This window comes from Simochromis diagramma, unplaced genomic scaffold (assembly GCF_900408965.1).
Source record: "Simochromis diagramma unplaced genomic scaffold, fSimDia1.1 OVJJ01000005.1, whole genome shotgun sequence".
NCBI lineage: Eukaryota > Metazoa > Chordata > Actinopteri > Cichliformes > Cichlidae > Simochromis > Simochromis diagramma.
Window position 1 is genome coordinate 890138 of NW_024387097.1, and position 22026 is coordinate 912163.

At 39.7% G+C, this 22026-nt stretch overlaps 1 long non-coding RNA gene across 1 annotated transcript; it reads right to left on the minus strand.

Annotated features, from left to right (window-relative positions):
* Positions 1–10251: 10251 nt before the first annotated feature.
* Positions 10252–11233, minus strand: LOC120742969. The gene is made up of 4 exons (XR_005698007.1): positions 11185–11233; positions 10935–11058; positions 10595–10820; positions 10252–10503 (listed from the first exon to the last, which is right to left on the minus strand). It is a non-coding gene; the product is annotated as an uncharacterized LOC120742969 (long non-coding RNA).
* Between the last annotated feature and the right edge of the window lie 10793 nt (positions 11234–22026).

Here is a 22026-nt window from a genome sequence, read left to right on the forward strand (position 1 = left end):
CTACTGACACCTCTGCTCAAGTAACGCCAGTTTATTTATTTAAGCAGACATCCTGAAGTATGTTTACAAACTGGTTTGTGCAGTTTTGTTTTGTATTTTTTGTAAAGCTGAACTTCAACATGACAAAAAACGACTCAAACATACAGTCACGTGTACATCCAGTAAAGGCATTTAAAGCCCGGATGTGTCAGTTTTACTGGGATCATAATACGCCTGTAATTTCCATATGATTAAGAGACAATAATATTGTTTTGATATTTTACAACAGATATTCATGTTTGAATGTGTATTTCTGTGACGCGTTTTCCGCTCTCACCTGTGAAACTGAGCCTTAAATTTACTTCGTCACATGAATCCAATAAAAAGTCACGTGAAATAAAATCTCATGACTGTTTCCATAAACCTTTTTGTCCAGTTCTGAATTCAGAATTATTAATATTTATGTTGTACCAACGGGGCATTGTTTGTTTGTTTGTTTTTGCTTTACACAAACAAACAAACAAACAAACAAACAAACAAACAAACAAACAAAATAAAGTACAAAAAAAAGATGTTGAGTTTCTGGATATTTCTTTTTGTATTTAAAAATTAAGGTGATTGAAAAATAATGAAATTTAAATAATTCTTTTTCAGTTATTTTTACAGTTACATTAAAGTTATGTTTTCATTAAGCCCTCTGTTTAATTGCATTTACCCAGATGGACTGAACCTTCAGCGCACCGCAGAGACAGACACTACAGAAAACGCTCCAGTGCAACACAAGCTTCCTCTTAACATGTTACTGTGTATGAACGAGTGCTTTTGCACACTCATACAGAAACACGGAGCTACAGCTTTAAAATAAAAATCCACCGTGTTGTGATTCACTGAGTCCTCCACTCAGTTTAAAGAGTTTGTCTGTAATTTATATTTTTACTGTTAGACATTGACTGTTACACTCATTTTATGATTGCGATCATTAATCCTGTGGGATATTGCAAATATCCAATAAAGACAACCATCAACCTGAGAAAGGTGCTGTTAACGTCACAGTTACAGGATTTTCAGTTTTCTATTTAGAATCACTTATTTTTCTTAGTCATTTATTTAAATGTATCTTTTTCTCTTCACTTTGCTTTGAGTTCAGAAAGACTTTACAAGTCCATCATAAGGTAAAGCTGTCACTGTATTAACTCTAAAATAATATATTGACACATTTCTCTAACAGAAAAAAGATGCAGACTTTTTCTCTTGATTTAATGCACATTTCTATCATAGTGATAAATTAACTCTATTTGAGTAAAATCCCACTGATTTTTAACACTGAATTGAGTTATTTGAAATTAACACTGGAGGTTCAAAAACTCTGATGGGAGTTGATGTTACTCTATACTGTGTTATTCATACACTCATCTCTAGTGAAAATTAGCTCTCATAGAGTAAAATTTGTAATTAATTTTACACAAAGTAGTGTTACTAAAACTCTTCCTGTAGTTTTACCTTTACGGTCAATTCACTGTTTTGCAGCATGAAAACCTGGTTTTTAATAATGCTTTTACATATAAAACAAGTGAGCAAAAACCACAACTACACAGCAAATTCAACAGTGTTAAATGTTTTGGTGTTAATAGTCTTCTTGCAAAAGTAGTTAATTTTACTCTAAGCAGAGTCACATTCTTTTAATGTAACTCTGAGGTGTAAAATGATAGTAGTTAAACTCGAGTGTTAAAAATGAGTGTTTCTATGTCAAATCTGGAGGTGTTACAACGGAAACATTAACTCTTGACCTCTTAACTCTGAACTCCTACAGGGGCTATGACACCAATAGAGTAAATTCACAGACTCCGCCCCCAGCACGGCTCCAATCGAAGCTGAAGTGAAGCAGTTTCAGAACATTTTGCTCTACATATTTGAGTTGTTTGCCATGCTTGGTAAGTCATTTTTTCAAAGATTGTTTCAATTATTATTATGAGCTTTTACTTCCGTGGCTCTTTGGAGTTGAGACAAAGCTGTGTGAAAGGCATTAGCCATGTTGCTCGCTGATAGCATAATATTCTGTTTTAGCTAGCTGAAAGGTATTGTTTGCGGGCAAATACCACAGCCTTGAAAAAAAGCTTGCATGTGAATTTTCAGTGAAACTTTTGGTCAAATACACCTAAAACAATGTCTAGAATGTGAAATGTTGGTATAATGGTGCTGCTTGAAGCCTGAAAATGATCGCCCATAAAAAACACGAGCAAACAGCAGTAGCTGACGTCCTGACTGGGTTCTACGTTAGCATAGATCCCTCCAGAGTTTTGTGCACACGGTTTAGGTAAAAATGAAAAAGGTTGAGGTTTTACATTTAGTTCAGTATTACCTGTTGCCTGTGTCCTTGTCTTTTGGGAAAATACTTTACACAAGTAATGGCTCAAAAAGGATTTCTTTTTTTAAATTCAATTCAATTCAATTTTATTTATATAGCGCCAAATCACAACATAAGTCGCCTCAAGGCGCTTCATAGATACAGAGAAAAACCCAACAATCATATGACCCCTATGAGCAAGCACTTTGGCAACAGTGGGAAGGAAAAACTCCCTTTTAACAGGAAGAAACCTCCGGCAGAACCAGGCTCAGGGAGGGGCGGGGCCATCTGCTGCGACCGGTTGGGGTGAGAGAAGGAAGACAGGATAAAGACATGCTGTGGAAGAGAGACAGAGATTAATAACAGATATGATTCAATGCAGAGAGGTCTGTTAACACATAGTGAGTGAGAAAGGTGACTGGAAAGGAAAAACTCAATGCATCATGGGAATCCCCCGGCAGCCTACGTCTATTGCAGCATAACTAAGGGAGGATTCAGGGTCACCTGGTCCAGCCCTAACTATATGCTTTAGCAAAAAGGAAAGTTTGAAGCCTGATCTTGGAAGTAGAGATAGTGTCTGTCTCATGGAAGCCAATGAAGGGAAGCCAAAACAGGAGAAATCTGCTCTCTCTTTCTAGTCCCTGTCAGGACTCTTGCTGCAGCATTTTGGATCAGCTGAAGGCTTTTCAGGGAGTTTTTAGGACTTCCTGATAATAATGAATTACAGTCGTCCAGCCTGGAAGTAATAAATGCATGAACTAGTTTTTCAGCGTCACTCTGAGACAGGATATTTCTAATTTTAGAGATGTTGCACAAATGGAAGAAAGCAGTCTCACATATTTGTTTAATATGTGCATTGAAGGACATGTCCTGGTCAAAAATGACTCCAAGGTTCCTCACAGCGTTACTGGAGGCCAAGGTAATGCCATCCAGAGTAAGAATCTGGTTAGATACTTTGCTGCAATTGTTTACTGGATTATTTGTGCCATTAACTAGTGTCAACTAATCCACACAGGATATGCTTGTGAAGATGGAATATGGGGGAGAGCAGAAGTGCGTTGAAGTTCCACAAAGGGATGAATGAAGGACATGCATATTGTATTGAAGAAATAAGTGTTGAGAACGCTGTTATTTGCATTTACCATGTCAGACCTTTTGATAAACAAAATTCTAATGAAAGTGAGAACATGTATACTGTTACATCTTTCAGAAAATGTTTTGAAATTGTGGTGCACAGTTCAGAATAAATGTTTTTAAAAAACCATTGCGTCTTTTTAGTAAATGTTTATTTCCAAAAGAAATTTCTAGAAGTTCAGAACAGTAAAATTCCCGCTTTTTAGAATTAATTAGAAGATAACTCTTACGTAGTTAAACTAAAATACTCTTTGAGCGTTAATATATAAACTCTTAACACCTAGTTAGCATTAGTAAGTGTTAAATTATCAACTCCAGACAGATTTGGTGTTTAACACTAAATCAGAGTTAACGTAGCAACTCTCCAAAAAGAGTTAAATTAACACTCTCTGGTGTGGACCCATATAGACTCTTTAATAGTGTTGAAATCAAATCCGACAGTGTTAATTTGGACATGCTGGATTTGCTGTGTAGATAATACATTTAACAGCTTTATTTTTATGTCAGATTCAAAATATAAGAACATCTCATGTAGTGTATAAAACACTTTAAAACAATGAATTTAGTTCAGCATAAAAAGGCAATACGGAATGACATACAGGGAGGAATCTGAAATGCCATACTTGATTTGAAGAAGCAACACAGCTCATTTATGTTCAACACCTTCAGCACCATGTTGGGATGCAGTCTGACCCTAAATGCATGATAATGGTCATCAACAGGGTTTCCATCAGTTTTCCGCAGAGCAACACAATGTCATCTTTCACAACAATACTTTTGATCTTACAAAAAACGGAATCTCAGACACTACATCTGTACAGATGGTAAAGTCAGGGCGGTACTCTGTACCGTGTGTTATTATCCACTTAGCTGAAAACAAACTGGTAGACAGCACAGCTCCAAGCAATTTCTGGACCTTCTTCCAGTGTCACCATCGTTCCTGGTCCTAAAGCTAATCTTTCCAGGCTAAAGGACTCTAAATGCTTTATTTTATTACTATTATATTTATTTTTACTTGTGGTGTCCTGTAAAGGTACGCTCTGTAAGGCTGCATCTTTAGCCTGAGTATGAATCTCAAAAAACACTTCCTCCATTGAGGAGACAAAACTATTCACAGTAGGCTTAATCCAGCTGCCCTGAGCTGTGCAACAGCAGAGGCACACATATCCAAAGACTCTTATTTGACCTTTTCAGATGTTGAGGGTGTTTCTTCTACATTAGTTGACACCACCTCCCCTGTAGTACAAACTTTTTTAACTGCCACATCATGCTGTAGATTAACATCAGTGTCAGCCTGTTGGTCAAAATAGTTAAGGTGTTTGGTATTTAAATGTTTTCTAAAACCTGTGGTTTGGATGAGCGTGTACATGTTGTGAAGCATAGTGTTGTAAGATGTGCCAAACACAAAATGTGCTTTAAAACAGTTCATCAAAAGCACCAAGTGAAGAGGTTAGACTTGCATGGCATTCTTGTCAAGAATAATGAAGAACTGGGTGGATGTCATTCTTCTTCACACCCAACAGCAGGTAGGGTTGAGTGCTCGTAGTGACGGCATCAAGGTGCTCTTGGATATTTGTTCCAGTCTGAAAAGACAAATACAGACAGGCAATAAGAATCAAGTGTTTCTTAAACTGGTAATTCATAACATAAAAATAGAAAAACACAAACCTTCTTGAAGACCACAAGACGTCTTTCTGCTTGAGAAGCTGACACCTTTCCTGGTCTCTAGCGGCCCTGACCAGATGTTGGAATCAGATGTGAAGCAATAGAATCGCTGAGAGGTCAAAAATATTTGTTTTAATAAAGTTGAATCATCATCAACAACACATTTCAATGCATTGATAAAATGTTTGAGTAGACCCAAATACAAAAGAACAGTTGTTCTGTGACAAACATTATATATGCTGTGAATGTGCTAATCAACAACAGCTCACCAATGTCAGCATTAACTTCAGGGCATCCTCAGGAGAGTCAGCTGCCAGCAAGAGTTCTTCCAGGTCAGTGGTAGAAGGAGCTTTCTGCCTTGTTGGATAATCTTTCTTTTGAATGTTGTTGGCCACCTCTCCAGCAACCTGCCTGATACATCCGCACCAAACATCAGTACAAAATCCTGTGCGATCTGTAACAGGGATAGAGAACAGAGAATTATATCTCTTTCTATAAAATATTAAAGTGTGTTTACATTGTCAAAGTAATGACAAATATTCACCAAGCCTTCGATATCTTTGAAACGTGGAGAAACAGACAGTATGTTGCTTGACAGCAGGAGGTCAAGGACCATGTTGTGACTGTGTCTTCATCAGCTGAAATGTTCATCAGAGCGATTGCCCTCCTTACACTCTCCTCACTCAGCATCTTCTCTGTAACAAACTGCAACTCTCGTCTGACAGTTGGTCCACCACACTGGTCTTCACTCGATGCTCAATCTCCTGGTGCTAACACAATATGAAATACACGTTATCAAAACTAATAACATTTAATAACCATTAATAAAATCTGTCTTTTCTATTTAGAATCACTTATTTTTCTTAGTCATTTATTTAAATGTATCTTTTTCTCTTCACTTTGCTTTGAGTTCAGAAAGACTTTACAAGTCCATCATAAGGTAAAGCTGTCACTGTATTAACTCTAAATAATATATTGACACATTTCTCTAACAGAAAAAAGATGCAGACTTTTTCTCTTGATTTAATGCACATTTCTATCATAGTGATAAATTAACTCTATTTGAGTAAAATCCCACTGATTTTTAACACTGAATTGAGTTATTTGAAATTAACACTGGAGGTTCAAAAACTCTGATGGGAGTTGATGTTACTCTATACTGTGTTATTCATACACTCATCTCTAGTGAAAATTAGCTCTCATAGAGTAAAATTTGTAATTAATTTTACACAAAGTAGTGTTACTAAAACTCTTCCTGTAGTTTTACCTTTACGGTCAATTCACTGTTTTGCAGCATGAAAACCTGGTTTTTAATAATGCTTTTACATATAAAACAAGTGAGCAAAAACCACAACTACACAGCAAATTCAACAGTGTTAAATGTTTTTGGTGTTAGTAGTCTTCTTGCAAAAGTAGTTAATTTTACTCTAAGTAGAGTCACATTCCTTTAATGTAACTCTGAGGTTGTAAAAATGATAGTAGTTAAACTCGAGTGTTAAAAATGAGTGTTTCTATGTCAAATCTGGAGGTGTTTACAATGGAAAACATTAACTCTTGACCTCTTAACTCTGAACTCCTACCAGGGGCTATGACACCAATAGAGTAAATTCACAGCACTCCGCCCCCAGCACGGCTCCAATCGAAGCTGAAGTGAAGCAGTTTCAGAACATTTTGCTCTACATATTTGAGTTGTTTGCCATGCTTGGTAAGTCATTTTTTCAAAGATTGTTTCAATTATTATTATGAGCTTTTAACTTCCGTGGCTCTTTGGAGTTGAGACAAAGCTGTGTGAAAGGCATTAGCCATGTTGCTCGCTTGATAGCATAATATTCTGTTTTAGCTAGCTGAAAGGTATTGTTTGCGGGCAAATACCACAGCCTTGAAAAAAAGCTTGCATGTGAATTTTCAGTGAAACTTTTTGGTCAAATACACCTAAAACAATGTCTAGAATGTGAAATGTTGGTATAATGGTGCTGCTTGAAGCCTGAAAATGATCGCCCATAAAAAACACGAGCAAACAGCAGTAGCTGACGTCCTGACTGGGTTCTACGTTAGCATAGATCCCTCCAGAGTTTTGTGCACACGGTTTAAGGTAAAAATGAAAAAGGTTGAGGTTTTACATTTAGTTCAGTATTACCTGTTGCCTGTGTCCTTGTCTTTTGGGAAAATACTTACACAAGTAATGGCTCAAAAAGGATTTCTTTTTTTAAATTCAATTCAATTCAATTTTATTTATATAGCGCCACATCACAACATAAGTCGCCTCAAGGCGCTTCATAGATACAGAGAAAAACCCAACAATCATATGACCCCTATGAGCAAGCACTTTGGCAACAGTGGGAAGGAAAAACTCCCTTTTAACAGGAAGAAACCTCCGGCAGAACCAGGCTCAGGGAGGGGCGGGGCCATCTGCTGCGACCGGTTGGGGGTGAGAGAAGGAAGACAGGATAAAGACATGCTGTGGAAGAGAGACAGAGATTAATAACAGATATGATTCAATGCAGAGAGGTCTGTTAACACATAGTGAGTGAGAAAGGTGACTGGAAAGGAAAAACTCAATGCATCATGGGAATCCCCCGGCAGCCTACGTCTATTGCAGCATAACTAAGGGAGGATTCAGGGTCACCTGGTCCAGCCCTAACTATATGCTTTAGGCAAAAAGGAAAGTTTGAAGCCTGATCTTGGAAGTAGAGATAGTGTCTGTCTCATGGAAGCCAATGAAGGGAAGCCAAAACAGGAGAAATCTGCTCTCTCTTTCTAGTCCCTGTCAGGACTCTTGCTGCAGCATTTTGGATCAGCTGAAGGCTTTTCAGGGAGTTTTTTAGGACTTCCTGATAATAATGAATTACAGTCGTCCAGCCTGGAAGTAATAAATGCATGAACTAGTTTTTTCAGCGTCACTCTGAGACAGGATATTTCTAATTTTAGAGATGTTGCACAAATGGAAGAAAGCAGTCTCACATATTTGTTTAATATGTGCATTGAAGGACATGTCCTGGTCAAAAATGACTCCAAGGTTCCTCACAGCGTTACTGGAGGCCAAGGTAATGCCATCCAGAGTAAGAATCTGGTTAGATACTTTGCTGCAATTGTTTACTGGATTATTTGTGCCATTAACTAGTGTCAACTAATCCACACAGGATATGCTTGTGAAGATGGAATATGGGGGAGAGCAGAAGTGCGTTGAAGTTCCACAAAGGGATGAATGAAGGACATGCATATTGTATTGAAGAAATAAGTGTTGAGAACGCTGTTATTTGCATTTACCATGTCAGACCTTTTGATAAACAAAATTCTAATGAAAGTGAGAACATGTATACTGTTACATCTTTCAGAAAATGTTTGAAATTGTGGTGCACAGTTCAGAATAAATGTTTTTAAAAAACCATTGCGTCTTTTTAGTAAATGTTTATTTCCAAAAGAAATTTCTAGAAGTTCAGAACAGTAAATTCCCGCTTTTTAGAATTAATTAGAAGATAACTCTTACGTAGTTAAACTAAAATACTCTTTGAGCGTTAATATATAAACTCTTAACACCTAGTTAGCATTAGTAAGTGTTAAATTATCAACTCCAGACAGATTTGGTGTTTAACACTAAATCAGAGTTAACGTAGCAACTCTCCAAAAAGAGTTAAATTAACACTCTCTGGTGTGGACCCATATAGACTCTTTAATAGTGTTGAAATCAAATCTGACAGTGTTAATTTGGACATGCTGGATTTGCTGTGTAGATAATACATTTAACAGCTTTATTTTTATGTCAGATTCGAAATATAAGAACATCTCATGTAGTGTATAAAACACTTTAAAACAATGAATTTAGTTCGGCATAAAACGGCAATACGGAATGACATACAGGGAGGAATCTGAAATGCCATACTTGATTTGAAGAAGCAACACAGCTCATTTATGTTCAACACCTTCAGCACCATGTTGGGATGCAGTCTGACCCTAAATGCATGATAATGGTCATCAACAGGGTTTCCATCAGTTTTCCGCAGAGCAACACAATGTCATCTTTCACAACAATACTTTTGATCTTACAAAAAACGGAATCTCAGACACTACATCTGTACAGATGGTAAAGTCAGGGCGGTACTCTGTACCGTGTGTTATTATCCACTTAGCTGAAAACAAACTGGTAGACAGCACAGCTCCAAGCAATTTCTGGACCTTCTTCCAGTGTCACCATCGTTCCTGGTCCTAAAGCTAATCTTTCCAGGCTAAAGGACTCTAAATGCTTTATTTTATTACTATTATATTTATTTTTACTTGTGGTGTCCTGTAAAGGTACGCTCTGTAAGGCTGCATCTTTAGCCTGAGTATGAATCTCAAAAAACACTTCCTCCATTGAGGAGACAAAACTATTCACAGTAGGCTTAATCCAGCTGCCCTGAGCTGTGCAACAGCAGAGGCACACATATCCAAAGACTCTTATTTGACCTTTTCAGATGTTGAGGGTGTTTCTTCTACATTAGTTGACACCACCTCCCCTGTAGTACAAACTTTTTTAACTGCCACATCATGCTGTAGATTAACATCAGTGTCAGCCTGTTGGTCAAAATAGTTAAGGTGTTTGGTATTTAAATGTTTTCTAAAACCTGTGGTTTGGATGAGCGTGTACATGTTGTGAAGCATAGTGTTGTAAGATGTGCCAAACACAAAATGTGCTTTAAACAGTTCATCAAAAGCACCAAGTGAAGAGGTAGACTTGCATGGCATTCTTGTCAAGAATAATGAAGAACTGGTGGATGTCATTCTTCTTCACCCCAACAGCAGGTAGGGTTGAGTGCTCGTAGTGACGGCATCAAGGTGCTCTTGGATATTTGTTCCAGTCTGAAAAGACAAATACAGACAGGCAATAAGAATCAAGTGTTTCTTAAACTGGTAATTCATAACATAAAAATAGAAAAACACAAACCTTCTTGAAGACCACAAGACGCCTTTCTGCTTGAGAAGCTGACACCTTTCCTGGTCTCTAGCGGCCCTGACCAGATGTTGGAATCAGATGTGAAAGCAATAGAATCGCTGAGAGGTCAAAAATATTTGTTTTTAATAAAGTTGAATCATCATCAACAACACATTTCAATGCATTGATAAAATGTTTGAGTAGACCCAAAATACAAAAGAACAGTTGTTCTGTGACAAACATTATATATGCTGTGAATGTGCTAATCAAAGAAACAACAGCTCACCAATGTCAGCATTAACTTCAGGGCATCCTCAGGAGAGTCAGCTGCCAGCAAGAGTTCTTCCAGGTCAGTGGTAGAAGGAAGCTTCCTGCCTTGTTGGATAATCTTTCTTTTGAATGTTGTTGGCCACCTCTCCAGCAACCTGCCTGATACATCCTCACCAAACATCAGTACAAAATCCTGTTCGATCTGTAACAGGGATAGAGAACAGAGAATTATATCTGCTTTCTATAAAATATTAAAGTGTGTTTACATTGTCAAAGTAATGACAAATATTCACCAAGCCTTCGATATCTTTGAAACGTGGAAAAACAGACAGTATGTTGCTTGACAGCAGGAGGTCAAGGACCATGTTGTGACTGTGTCTTCATCAGCTGAAATGTTCATCAGAGCGATTGCCTCCTTACACTCATCCTCACTCAGCATCTTCTCTGTAACAAACTGCAACTCTCGTCTGACAGTTGGTCCACCACACTGGTCTTCACTCGATGCTCCATCTCCTGGTGCTACACAATATGAAACACAGCTTTATCAAAACTAATAACATTTAATAACCATTAATAATAAAGAACCACAGTTTGGAACTGTATTATGTATTTCCACTGAATTATAAATGTTACCTCCAGATGATAATCGCCTCCCTTTAGCAGTGCATCTCTGTATGGCTTTAATCCTCCAGGCCAAGTACCCAGTGCCACTCTCACCATCATAATAATGTTCCTTGGAGAGTGACATGTACAGACACTGATAAATGAATAAACAAAATAAGTTATGTAACAATGAACAGTTGATAAGGACATACATTTTAGCAGGATTTAAAATGTTTAAATGCGATTGTGGTTGTATCAGTTATTACTATGAGCTACTCACATAGCCATTTTTGGAGTACGGGCCACTGAGTTAAGGGAAAAGGGTTACAATTCCTCTGGCGTACATTTCTTTTACCTGCTGTGGTGGTGATGTCCTGCAAGATCAAAAGGAAAAGAACTAGTCAGCTTCCCTGGAATTCATAGAGATTTAAAATAATTTGAAAATAATCGTAAAATCACAGGGCCAGAAATAAATTACCCATTTTTTCCTGTCAAGTCAGCTACCAGTATGTTGACCAGTATGTTTTTCTTCTGGTTCATCCACCTGGGACTTGGTCCGATTGTACTCATTTATTATACGTTCTCCACCAGGTTTGCTGGTGAGAATCGATTCCACCAACTGGAAAACACAATAAAAACATCCTACATGTTGATATAAACACTGCAGTTCAGAACAACTACAAACACAAATGACACTGTTAGAAGAATGTGGAAATCTGCTAACTCTTACTTGCTTAGCTTCTGCATCCAGCTGCTGACGTTTCCTCAAAGGGCTGTCTGAAAGGATGACTGTATCCTGTGAATCTGATGAATTCAAGCTGGCTGTAGTTAAACCTTTACTCAAAAAGCATCTCTAGACCCAGCAGTCTTAGCTAATTATAGGCCAATCTCCAACCTTCCTTTCATATCAAACATCCTTGAAAGAGTAGTTGTCAAACAGCTAACAGATCATCTGCAGAGGTTTATTTGAAGAGTTTCAGTCAGGTTTCAGAGCTCATCACAGCACAGAAACAGCTTTAGTGAAGGTTACAAATGATCTTCTTATGGCCTCTGACAGTGGACTCATCTCTGTGCTTGTCCTGCTAGACCTCAGTGCAGCGTTCGATACTGTCGACCATAATATCCTATTAGAGCGATTAGAACATGCTGTAGGTATTACAGGTACTGTGCTGCAGTGGTTTGTATCATATCTATCTAATAGACTCCAGTTTGTGCATGTAAATGGAGAGTCCTCTTCACACATTTAAAATAAATTTAAATTGTAAGAAATAAATGTGTAAAATTACAGTAGTGATAAACCCCCCAGAAATTTCTTTAGTAGAAAGTGAAAAAAGAAACTTTTCTGTCATTTAATTGTTCATTCTGTAATTGCTTTGTGTAGACTATGGGACTATGGGATAAGGTGGCATCGTTCTGATCCCATACGGGAGCAGCCAGTCACTTAAGTTTTAATGTTAATTTCAATTCAGGTTAGTTTTTTCTTTGTGCACAACGCAGATTTTCTGGGCGCAGAGACCGTGCCAGCAGTGCAATTGCGCACTGTTGGCCAGAAATGATCATGGGCACAGCTTAGAGGGAACATTGGGCCTGGGGCACCTCCTGCAGTGCAAATAACAGAGGGTCTAACCAATTGCATTCATCTTCGTGAATGAACTCATAAATCATGGACTTTAAATTCTGATTCTACTGATCCACCATCCCATCAGTCTGAGGGTGGTAGACGCTGGTCCGAACAAATTTAATGCTCAATAACTCATACAGCTCGTTTAGTGAGCAAGACATGAACAACGTGCCCTGGTCAATCAGTATCTCTTTCTGGTCTGTGTCACTGGTTCAGGCCCAGGGAGTTTCCTCCTCTGGGCTGGGACCAGCTGACCTCGCCCCACCCCTCGCATCGATCTCACACGGTTCTTCAGCTGCGCCGCGAGGTGGTCTTCCGCCAGTGCCATGGCTGCATCCAGATTCAGCGGCCAGTAACACCTGACCCAGTCTACCATTCCCCCTGAGAGCCCCTCTGCAAACTGCTCCAGTAGGACCGCCTCCAGCAGCCGTGCCAGACACCTCCCCTTTGTGTCCAGGAGACGCCAAGCAAAAATGGAGGGCCAAACCTTCTCTGCCATGCAGGCAGCGATGGTGGTCCTCTGGGCAGAGCCTCAGTCGGTCCTAGATGGCCCTCCCGACGTCCGCAAAACTGCCCCTCAAGAGGCAGTGGCACGCTCATTGTCGGTGTTTGGGCCTCGCCCAACAGGACCCCATTTTATCTTAAAGAGCTCATAACACCGTACCACCCCAATAGAGTGATATCGTACAATCTCACGCGCACTGCAGGCTTACTCGTTGTTCCTAGAGCATTTCAAAGTAGAATGGGAGGCAGAGCCTTCAGCTTACCAGGCCCCTCTTCTGTGGAACCAGCTTCCAGCTTGGGTTTGGGAGACGGACACCCTTTCTACTTTCAAGATTAGGCTTCAAACTTTCCTTTTTGCTAAAGCATATAGTTAGGGCTGGACCAGGTGACCCTGAATCCTCCCTTAGTTATGCTGCTTGGGTTTGGGAGACGGACACCCTTTCTATTTTTAAGATTAGGCTTAAACACTATGTGTTTATATGCCACTCTGCATTTAATCATTTCTTATTATTGATCTCTGGCACACTTCCACAGCAGCTGATTGCTGCAGACCCTGAGCCTGGTTTTTCTGGAGGTTTCTTTGTGATGCCATGTTTTGCACAATATCCAACTCCTGACCTCTGAATACACACACACACACACACACATTCAGTATACATATTCAGTAATGAGCATACACTCTTGAATGAAGAAAAGCTCCACCAAGATCCAACAAGTAATCCGCTGGACAAACAGCCACTGTGGTGAGAACCATGCAATTTCTTTTTCTTGAGCATGTGTTTGGGTGGCCCGCTGTAGTCTGGAAGTTCTGCTCTGTTCTCAATGCCCAGGTGAGCCTTTGCTTTGGTTTCCACATCCAGACTAATGGACAAGCTTAAAGGTCAAATCTACAGTTTGAAGCAGAGTGATGCTTCTTCGTACCAGTGCACCTGGAGCATGGAACTTAACTGGACAGAATATGCCTTTAACTCCTCTGCTACTGGTTTCGCTCCATTTAAAGCATCCCTTGATTATCGGCCACCAGTATTTCCTGTCCAACATCATTGCCATCCGATTGTTCAGTGATGACGTGACGAATCCTACTTCCGGGCCTAAAGTAGTCTGCGTTTAATATGGCTTTTGTGTTGTTAACATGTTTAACGTTATGTATTTTCTTCTATTTAATCTCAAAAAGCTCCTAAAACAGTCAGTGATCACTGTTGACCTCCCTCGGCTTTTATTACCGCTAATCATTTATTTAAGCTCAGTTTTTAAAACCTTAGGATGTAACTACAGCCCAGCCCATGCAGCAGTATATGAATGACTAACCTCGTATTGTGGATGGATTATCTCAGTTGTTCTCCTGGCTGAAGTTTGGTCCTTTTACAGCATCCTGCCATGCGATTACATTTGTTCCTGACCACCGAGAACACTCACGTTAACTTTTATCGAGTGGAAAAAAAGTTAGCTTGTTTATATTATGCTAACATAGCTGTGTCGCTAGCGGTCACATAGCACATCATTATATACCAGCTAGCCAAACTTCAGTAACCCTACAAACGTCACTGCTGTTTAGTTTTCTGTCTTCATTTACGCTGGAAGTGATAACAGAGCTGTACGTTTTAATTTGTTTCTAAAACCCTGCAGTCAGGACATGCTATATTGTATTTAGATAGAAGCTAGCGAGCTAACTCCCTGCTAACTTCTAACTCCGTTAAATGTCATAAATTCCGTTTTCATGGATGTTAAACTCAATTGTTACACCTGGTAGAGCAGAACGCTGATCATTTTATTAAAGATGAAAGACTTTAGACAGTTTTTCAACTCTCAGTAATGCCATAGTGATCGTTTGATATATGGACCTGCAGCGGAGTTTAGACCCAGACACGGCTAGTGACGTCAGACTGAACAACCGGATAGGATCTGGAGAGTAATTCGGGCTGCTGTTATGGACCAAGCAGCAAAACAAACAGCTGGTGGACTGTAGTCCTGCTCCAAACTACCCGTTTGGCTCTCTACTAAACACATCCTTTTATGACCCAATCCAAAAAACTCACTTCTAGTTAAATCGACCCATTTGAAATCAAAGTCTTGGTTCAGTTGAAGTTAGCGTGTAGCATGAAAATTGATAGAAATCTCCACTCCTCTGTAAAATCTTGGAACTTGTGTAACCACAAACTGTAAACTCCTTTGGTTGTCAGTAAGCGTTTCTTCATTGTAAATAAACCTGGCCTGGAAGTAATAAATGCGTGAACTACTTCTTATCACTCTGAGGCAGGATGTTTACAATTTTAGAGATATTGTGCAAATGCAAGAAAGCAGTCCTACATATTTGTTTAATGTCCACATTGGAGGATCTTTACTTTACAATCTTGAGTGCTCTGAGGCAACTGTTGTTGTGATTTGGTGCTGTAAATTGAATTGAATTGAATTGAATATCCTGGTCAAAAATGGCTCTAAGAGTCTTTAAAGTGTAACTGGAGGTCAAGGTGACATCATTCAGAGTAGGAATGTGTTTAGATATTATATTTGTACGATTATACTGTTACTGGCTGAATGTTCTGAGAGAGGTGGAGTTCCATGACTGTGTTTGAGAACAGGACCCCACAGTGTAAGTTAGCTTTTGTAATGTAAACCAGAAGAGTGGCTTGGAAATATTTTAAGTAATTTGAACATATTTAATTTTTTGTGATAAACTTTGTGTTTTAATTTAATCATGCTGTACTTTACTGTCTAGTTAGGGCTTTGTTTGAAATGTAATTTAAAGAATCCCAGAAACCCGTATTTGTTTTTTAAATGAACATAGAAATCACACTGGTCCTGTTGCAGGTTGTTGAGCTGTGTTGCTGCCATCAAATTCACAAAAACGAATGTTTTTCTTCAAATCATACATTTGTTTTTGTTGAAACAACAATATGTTTACTATGTTATACAGTAAATAAAATATGAGTTCATGGTGCAGTGGTTAGCACTGTTGCCTCACAGCAACAGGGTTCTGGGTTTGAATCCACCTTCAGGCCGGGGTCTTTGTGTGTGGAGCGTGCATGTTGTCTGCGTGGGTTCTCTCCGGGTACTCGGGTTTCCTCCCACAGTGAACAGGCAGTTAGTGGGGTTGGGTTACAGTAACTGATGATTCTAAATGAGCCATAGTTGTGAATGTGAGTGTAAATGGTTGTGTGTCTCTTTGTGTGTTAGGCCTGCAACAGACTGACGACCTGTCCAGGGTGCTGACGCACACTCTCCCAATGACAGCTGGGATAGGCTCCAGCCCCCCATCCTGAACTGGATGAATGAATGAGAACTATTTAACCTCCTAGGACCGGCCGTCCACATATGTGAACATCACATTTTAGGTTATTTAGACCAAAATACTCAATTTTGCTCTACAGGAGCCTGATATCCACTCGCGAGGACGTTATGCTGCTACTGTTCTATCGACATTTTAAACGAATATCCTCATATGTGGATCTCATCTTTCTTAGAAACAAAAATAAGGTAAAAAAGAAAAAACATCTGGTAATTCTTTGTTTCTACATTCATCGGGTCCCAATCAGCCCAAATATCAAAGAGAAATTAAAAATGCTGCCGTGGAAGAGTTCAGGTCTTCGGAGGTTAAGGTTGTGGCTCTGAGCAGCTCATCGCTGGGACGTTAAACACCCTGAGTTCGTGCTCTCGGCTCACTTTCTAAGTTAATAAGTGGAAGAGAAGGAATGGAGGGAGATCTACATTAATTGCATTCTACACAGCAAAATCTCCAGTGTTAATTTAACACTGGAGAGTGTCTATATGGGTCCACACCTCTGAGTGTTAAATACAACACTGTTGAGTGTTAAATTAACACTTTTGACAGTGTTATATGTTTAAAAGTAACCTAGTCAGTTTTGAAGATTAACAATGGCTAACACTGAGCAGTGCTGATTTTCTAACACTGGAATATTTCTAACATTTTGAGTTATTTTCCAGTGTTAGAAAATCAGCACTGCTCAGTGTTAGCCATTGTTAATCTTCAAAACTGACTTGGTTACTTTTAAACATATAACACTGTCAAAAGTGTTAATTTAACACTCAACAGTGTTGTATTTAACACTCAGAGGTGTGGACCCATATAGACACTCTCCAGTGTTAATTTAACACTGGAGATTTTGCTGTGTACCAGGTCAGTTATTGTCCAACAGTACAAAGTAGGAAAGAGTGCAAATACAGTATACAGCTACAAATGCATGACTTGCAATTCAAAAGAGAAATTTGAATTCAGGCAGCAGATATAAATCAAAGTCAGACACTTGTAAGATGGCGAACATTTCGTCACTTGAACGAGTGACCAAACATTTCTTCCACTGAAAACGTCCAGATGAACAGAATCAACTTTTGGAGATTTACTGACCTGGATGATTGAACGTGCATCAAGACCATATACATCAGGGGTGTCAAACTCAAATACACAGTGGGCCAAAATTCAAAACTGGAACAAGGTCGCGGGCTAACATTAATATTTATTGGAAAAAAAATCTTCCTCCAGATTTAAGAATGAATCTCTTCTTATGGACTCAAACAAGTTTTGCTGAAAAACTGAATATGGAACAAGCAAAGCTTAATACTAAACGATATATATATTAGCTGTATAATACCAGCAGGCCAGCTCTAATAATAATTTGGTATGGCTTCGCGGGCCAAATGTAATTAGGCTGCGGGCCAAAGTTGGCCCGCGGGCCAGAGTTTGACACCTGTGATATACATGGATCTCCCTTTGGTTAGAAAACCACAGTTTTCTGTAGCCAGCTACCGGCACAGACATCCCTCTACCTTAGTGGTACCCATACTTAGAAAAGAGAATGTGCATCTATCTGATTGGTCAAAAACTGTCGAGAAGGGGGCGTGGTTTAGACTTAGCCACACACACACACCTTGACCTGTTACCCACTTTCATGAGTCTGAGGCAGCATCTCTGTGAGAGCTATTGTTTCATGACCTTGCTCCGGTTCACTACCACATTCCTGCACAAACACAAACAACCGTCGATCATGGGAATGTATTTTATTCTGAGACCTCACTAGTGCAATTAACTATTAAAGTGATCTAAAATTAATTATAATATATATAATAATTATAATATAAATATCTACATATATATTATATAGAGAGAGACAAACAGAAGAAGACGGCTGTACTGATCGATGTAGCGGTTCCCAATGACAGCTACATCAGGAAGAAGGAACACGAGAAGCTGGAGAAATACCAAGGGCAATACCAAGGGCACCCTCCACATAGAGAGGATGTGGAGGGTGAAGGTAACAGTGGTCCCCGTGGTAATCGGAGCACTCGGTGCGGTGATTCCCAAACTAGGCGAGTGGCTCCAGCAGATCCCGGGAACAACAGCAGAGATCTCTGTCCAGAAGAGCGCAGTCCTGGGAACAGCTAAGATACTGCAGGACCCTCAAGCTCCCAGGCCTCTGGTAGAGGACCTGAGCTTGAAGGATAAACCGCCCGCAGGGGCGTGCTGGGTGTTTTTAATTTTTTTAATATATACAAATATCTTAAGTTTAACTTACATATACACTGTATTTATTACTACTTGTATTCATTTGTTAATATAAATAATTACATTTCTCCAAATGTAATTTTTCTAAAAAAAAAAAGAAGCCCCAAAACAAAACCTTAAAACAAAGCTGGAAGAAAAGTAATAAAACATTAATGTTCAGAAAAGACGCATTCATTTTACAAAATAGTGAAAAATAACATTGTGCAGTCTTGCAGTTTGGCACAAACCCTGTTTCGACTCCATAAAAATGAACAACATTTACAACATATCTGTAATATCCTGAACATTCAACAGATCTGTCTTTTTAAAACAAGTTTATCCAAAGAGCACCTCTGACAAGCAGTGATGAATCCAAGAAGCACTCCTTTACAAACCCTGTGTTCAAGTTACACTTTCACAAAATGTTGACTCAAAGCTGATAGTCTAAAGTTTTTACTCAGATGTTGTTTGTTTGATTGAAAGTCCAGTGTGGTGATACACTGAGGCAAATGGCACGCACATCTTCAACCTTTCCCTCTCTCTGTCTGTAGTCCCAGCCTGCTTCAAAATGGCCACCATCGTCCCTGTACCCAAATCCTCCACCATCTCCTCATTGAACGACTGGCGACCTGTAGCCCTGACCCCCATCGTGAGCAAATGCTTCGAGAAGCTGGTCAGGGACTTCATCTGCTCTGCACTACCCGACTCACTGGACCCTCTACAGTTCGCATACCGCCACAACAGGTCCACTGATGATGCCATAGCCCTGACACTACACACTGCCCTGTCACACCTGGAGAAGAGAGACACGTATGTGAGAATGCTGTTTGTAGATTACAGCTCAGCATTCAATACCATCGTTCCCTCGAAGCTGGACAGGAAACTGCAGGATCTAGGACTGAGCAGCTCCCTCTGCAGCTGGATCCTTAGCTTCCTGTCTGACAGACGCCAAGTGGTCAGACTGGGCAGCATCACCTCATCCCCCATCACACTGAACACTGGTGCTCCACAGGGGTGTGTACTGAGCCCTCTCCTGTACTCACTCTACACCTACGACTGCACAGCCACTAACAGCTCCAACATCATCGTGAAGTTTGCGGACGACACTACAGTGGTGGGTCTTATCACCAACAGTGATGAGACGGCTTACAGGGAGGAGGTCAGCGCCCTGACCCACTGGTGTCAAGACAACCATCTCACCCTCAACGTCGCAAAGACAAAGGAGTTGATAGTGGACTTCCGGAGGTGCAGAGAAGTACACACCCCCATCACCATCAACGGCGCTGCTGTGGAGAGAGTGAGCAGCTTCCGGTTCCTTGGTGTACATCTGGCTGAGGATCTTACGTGGTCAGTACACACAAACAAAACAGTGAAGAAGGCGCAGCAGCGCCTCTTCTTTCTCAGGAGACTGAAAAGATTCAGCATGAGCCCCCGCATCCTCAGGACCTTCTATCACTGTGCCATTGAGAGCATCCTCACTGGATGCATCACCATCTGGTATGGCAACAGCACCGCCTACAACTGCAAAGCTCTCCAGCGAGTAGTGCGGTGCTCTGAACGGATAATTGGAGGTGAGCTTCCCTCCCTCCAAGACATCTACAGGAAGCGGTGCCTGAGGAAAGCGGGGAGGATCATCAAGGACTCCAGTCACCCCAGCCATAAACTGTTCAGAATACTTCCATCAGGAAGGAGGTTCTGCAGCATCCGGTCCCGTACCAGCAGACTGAGAGACAGCTTCTTCCATCAGGCCATCAGACTGCTGAACACGTCGTAGACACCTCAGCTTCACTACTGGAACTTTAACATTATGCACTCCATACTGTACAGTAATGCCACTGTTTTGCACATATTCAACTCTGTATATTTTATTTTATATATTTTATTTATTGTTTACTCTATTTAATTTGGAAAATATGTGTACACACACACACACACACACACACACACGTAGAAAAATATTTAGTATACACATCCAGAAATGCATATACTATTATATATTGTACATATATTTATTAGTTTCAGATGTAGCCATTCTTGTATTTTGCTTGTTTACATTATTGTATTTTGCACAACTCTGTTGCTTGTGAAGCTCGCACACAAGAATTTCACTCACATGTGCTGTACCAATGTACCTGCACATGTGATGTGACAATAAAAGTGATTTGATTTGATTTGATTTGAAAATAATGTTTAATGTTTGAAACACTTTTGAACTTGACTGTGCCCCGAGATCAGAGGGAGCAACCAGCCAATGATGCAAAAGCACAAATGTAAAATGAATACTACAGACCACTGTTATATAGTTATTTTAAAGGCTGATGTGATACTGTTAGACCTGAAGCCATAGGTCTGGGGCACTTGGGCAAAGAAATGAGATAAGCTGTCACCACATCACCACCTAGTGGTGAGGCAGGAATGATGAACAGATGTGGGGTGCAGCAGCTGTCACAGTCTGGTCTGTGGTGGTCTGTGAGATCTTCAATCCGTTCATAATGCTGAACTGCACATAAAGCTGTAATATGTCTGGTTTATTCCAGCCTTGCAAAGCGAGCGCTTGTGTTTCACCAATAGAAACATGTGACTTCCTTTTTTAGTTTTCATGAAAAGAAAGATCAATATTCTTATCTGAATGAGTTGTGTAGTTGTAGTTGTGTAGTTTTTACAAATGAACTGTATTCATTGTGGAGGAAGTGGAGTCTTCACAGTGTCCAGTGTGAACATATATGAGGAGACTGTTGGCACCCAGGGAAAGCATGCAGGAGGTGGGACTCATGACCCTCGTTTCTATCAGCAAGCTTGCAAATTAAACACAGTTTAGTGTCCACTCTGACTGATCTGAACATTTTAATTATCACATAAAACTCTGCAGGGCAATGCATGGACAGCAGTGTGTGTAACAAAAGTGTGTTTCCTTTAACCATGTTAAGCCCGCGGTAATTCTGAAAATGAAAGACAACGAGCATAAATGCAATAAAGGGAAAATAGTACCTGCTTTATTTGAACAAATTTATTTTAACAAATTCAAAATGAAACCTCTCTCTGTTCTAATTAGTCCTTCAGTGTTAACATAATCGACAAAGCTCATTGTTTCTACTATAAGATCCAAGTCTGTGGAAGTCTGAAGTTCATTACACACAATCCATTCAGCAGCTGGGACAAAGAAGAGATGGAGGGAGATCTACATTAATTGCATTCTAGGATTAAATAAATTACCCCCACAAATAAAAAAATATCAAATTTAAAATAATATCTGAACATGAAAAATATAATATCTTTATAGTCTTTATGTTTATAGGAGTGTAATGCTAAAAAACTCCAAGTTTGCCAATATACTGCTGTGCAGTTCTGTTCATGTTTTTCGTTTCTTTTCTGCTGTCTGCACTAAAAACAGTCTGTAGTGTTGTAGTGTTTAATCAATCACAGCTCACGTCGCACTTAGTATCTTATCATTGTTTTTCTTTTGGATGGCAGGGTCAACCAACAATGTGGAGCATTTGTTT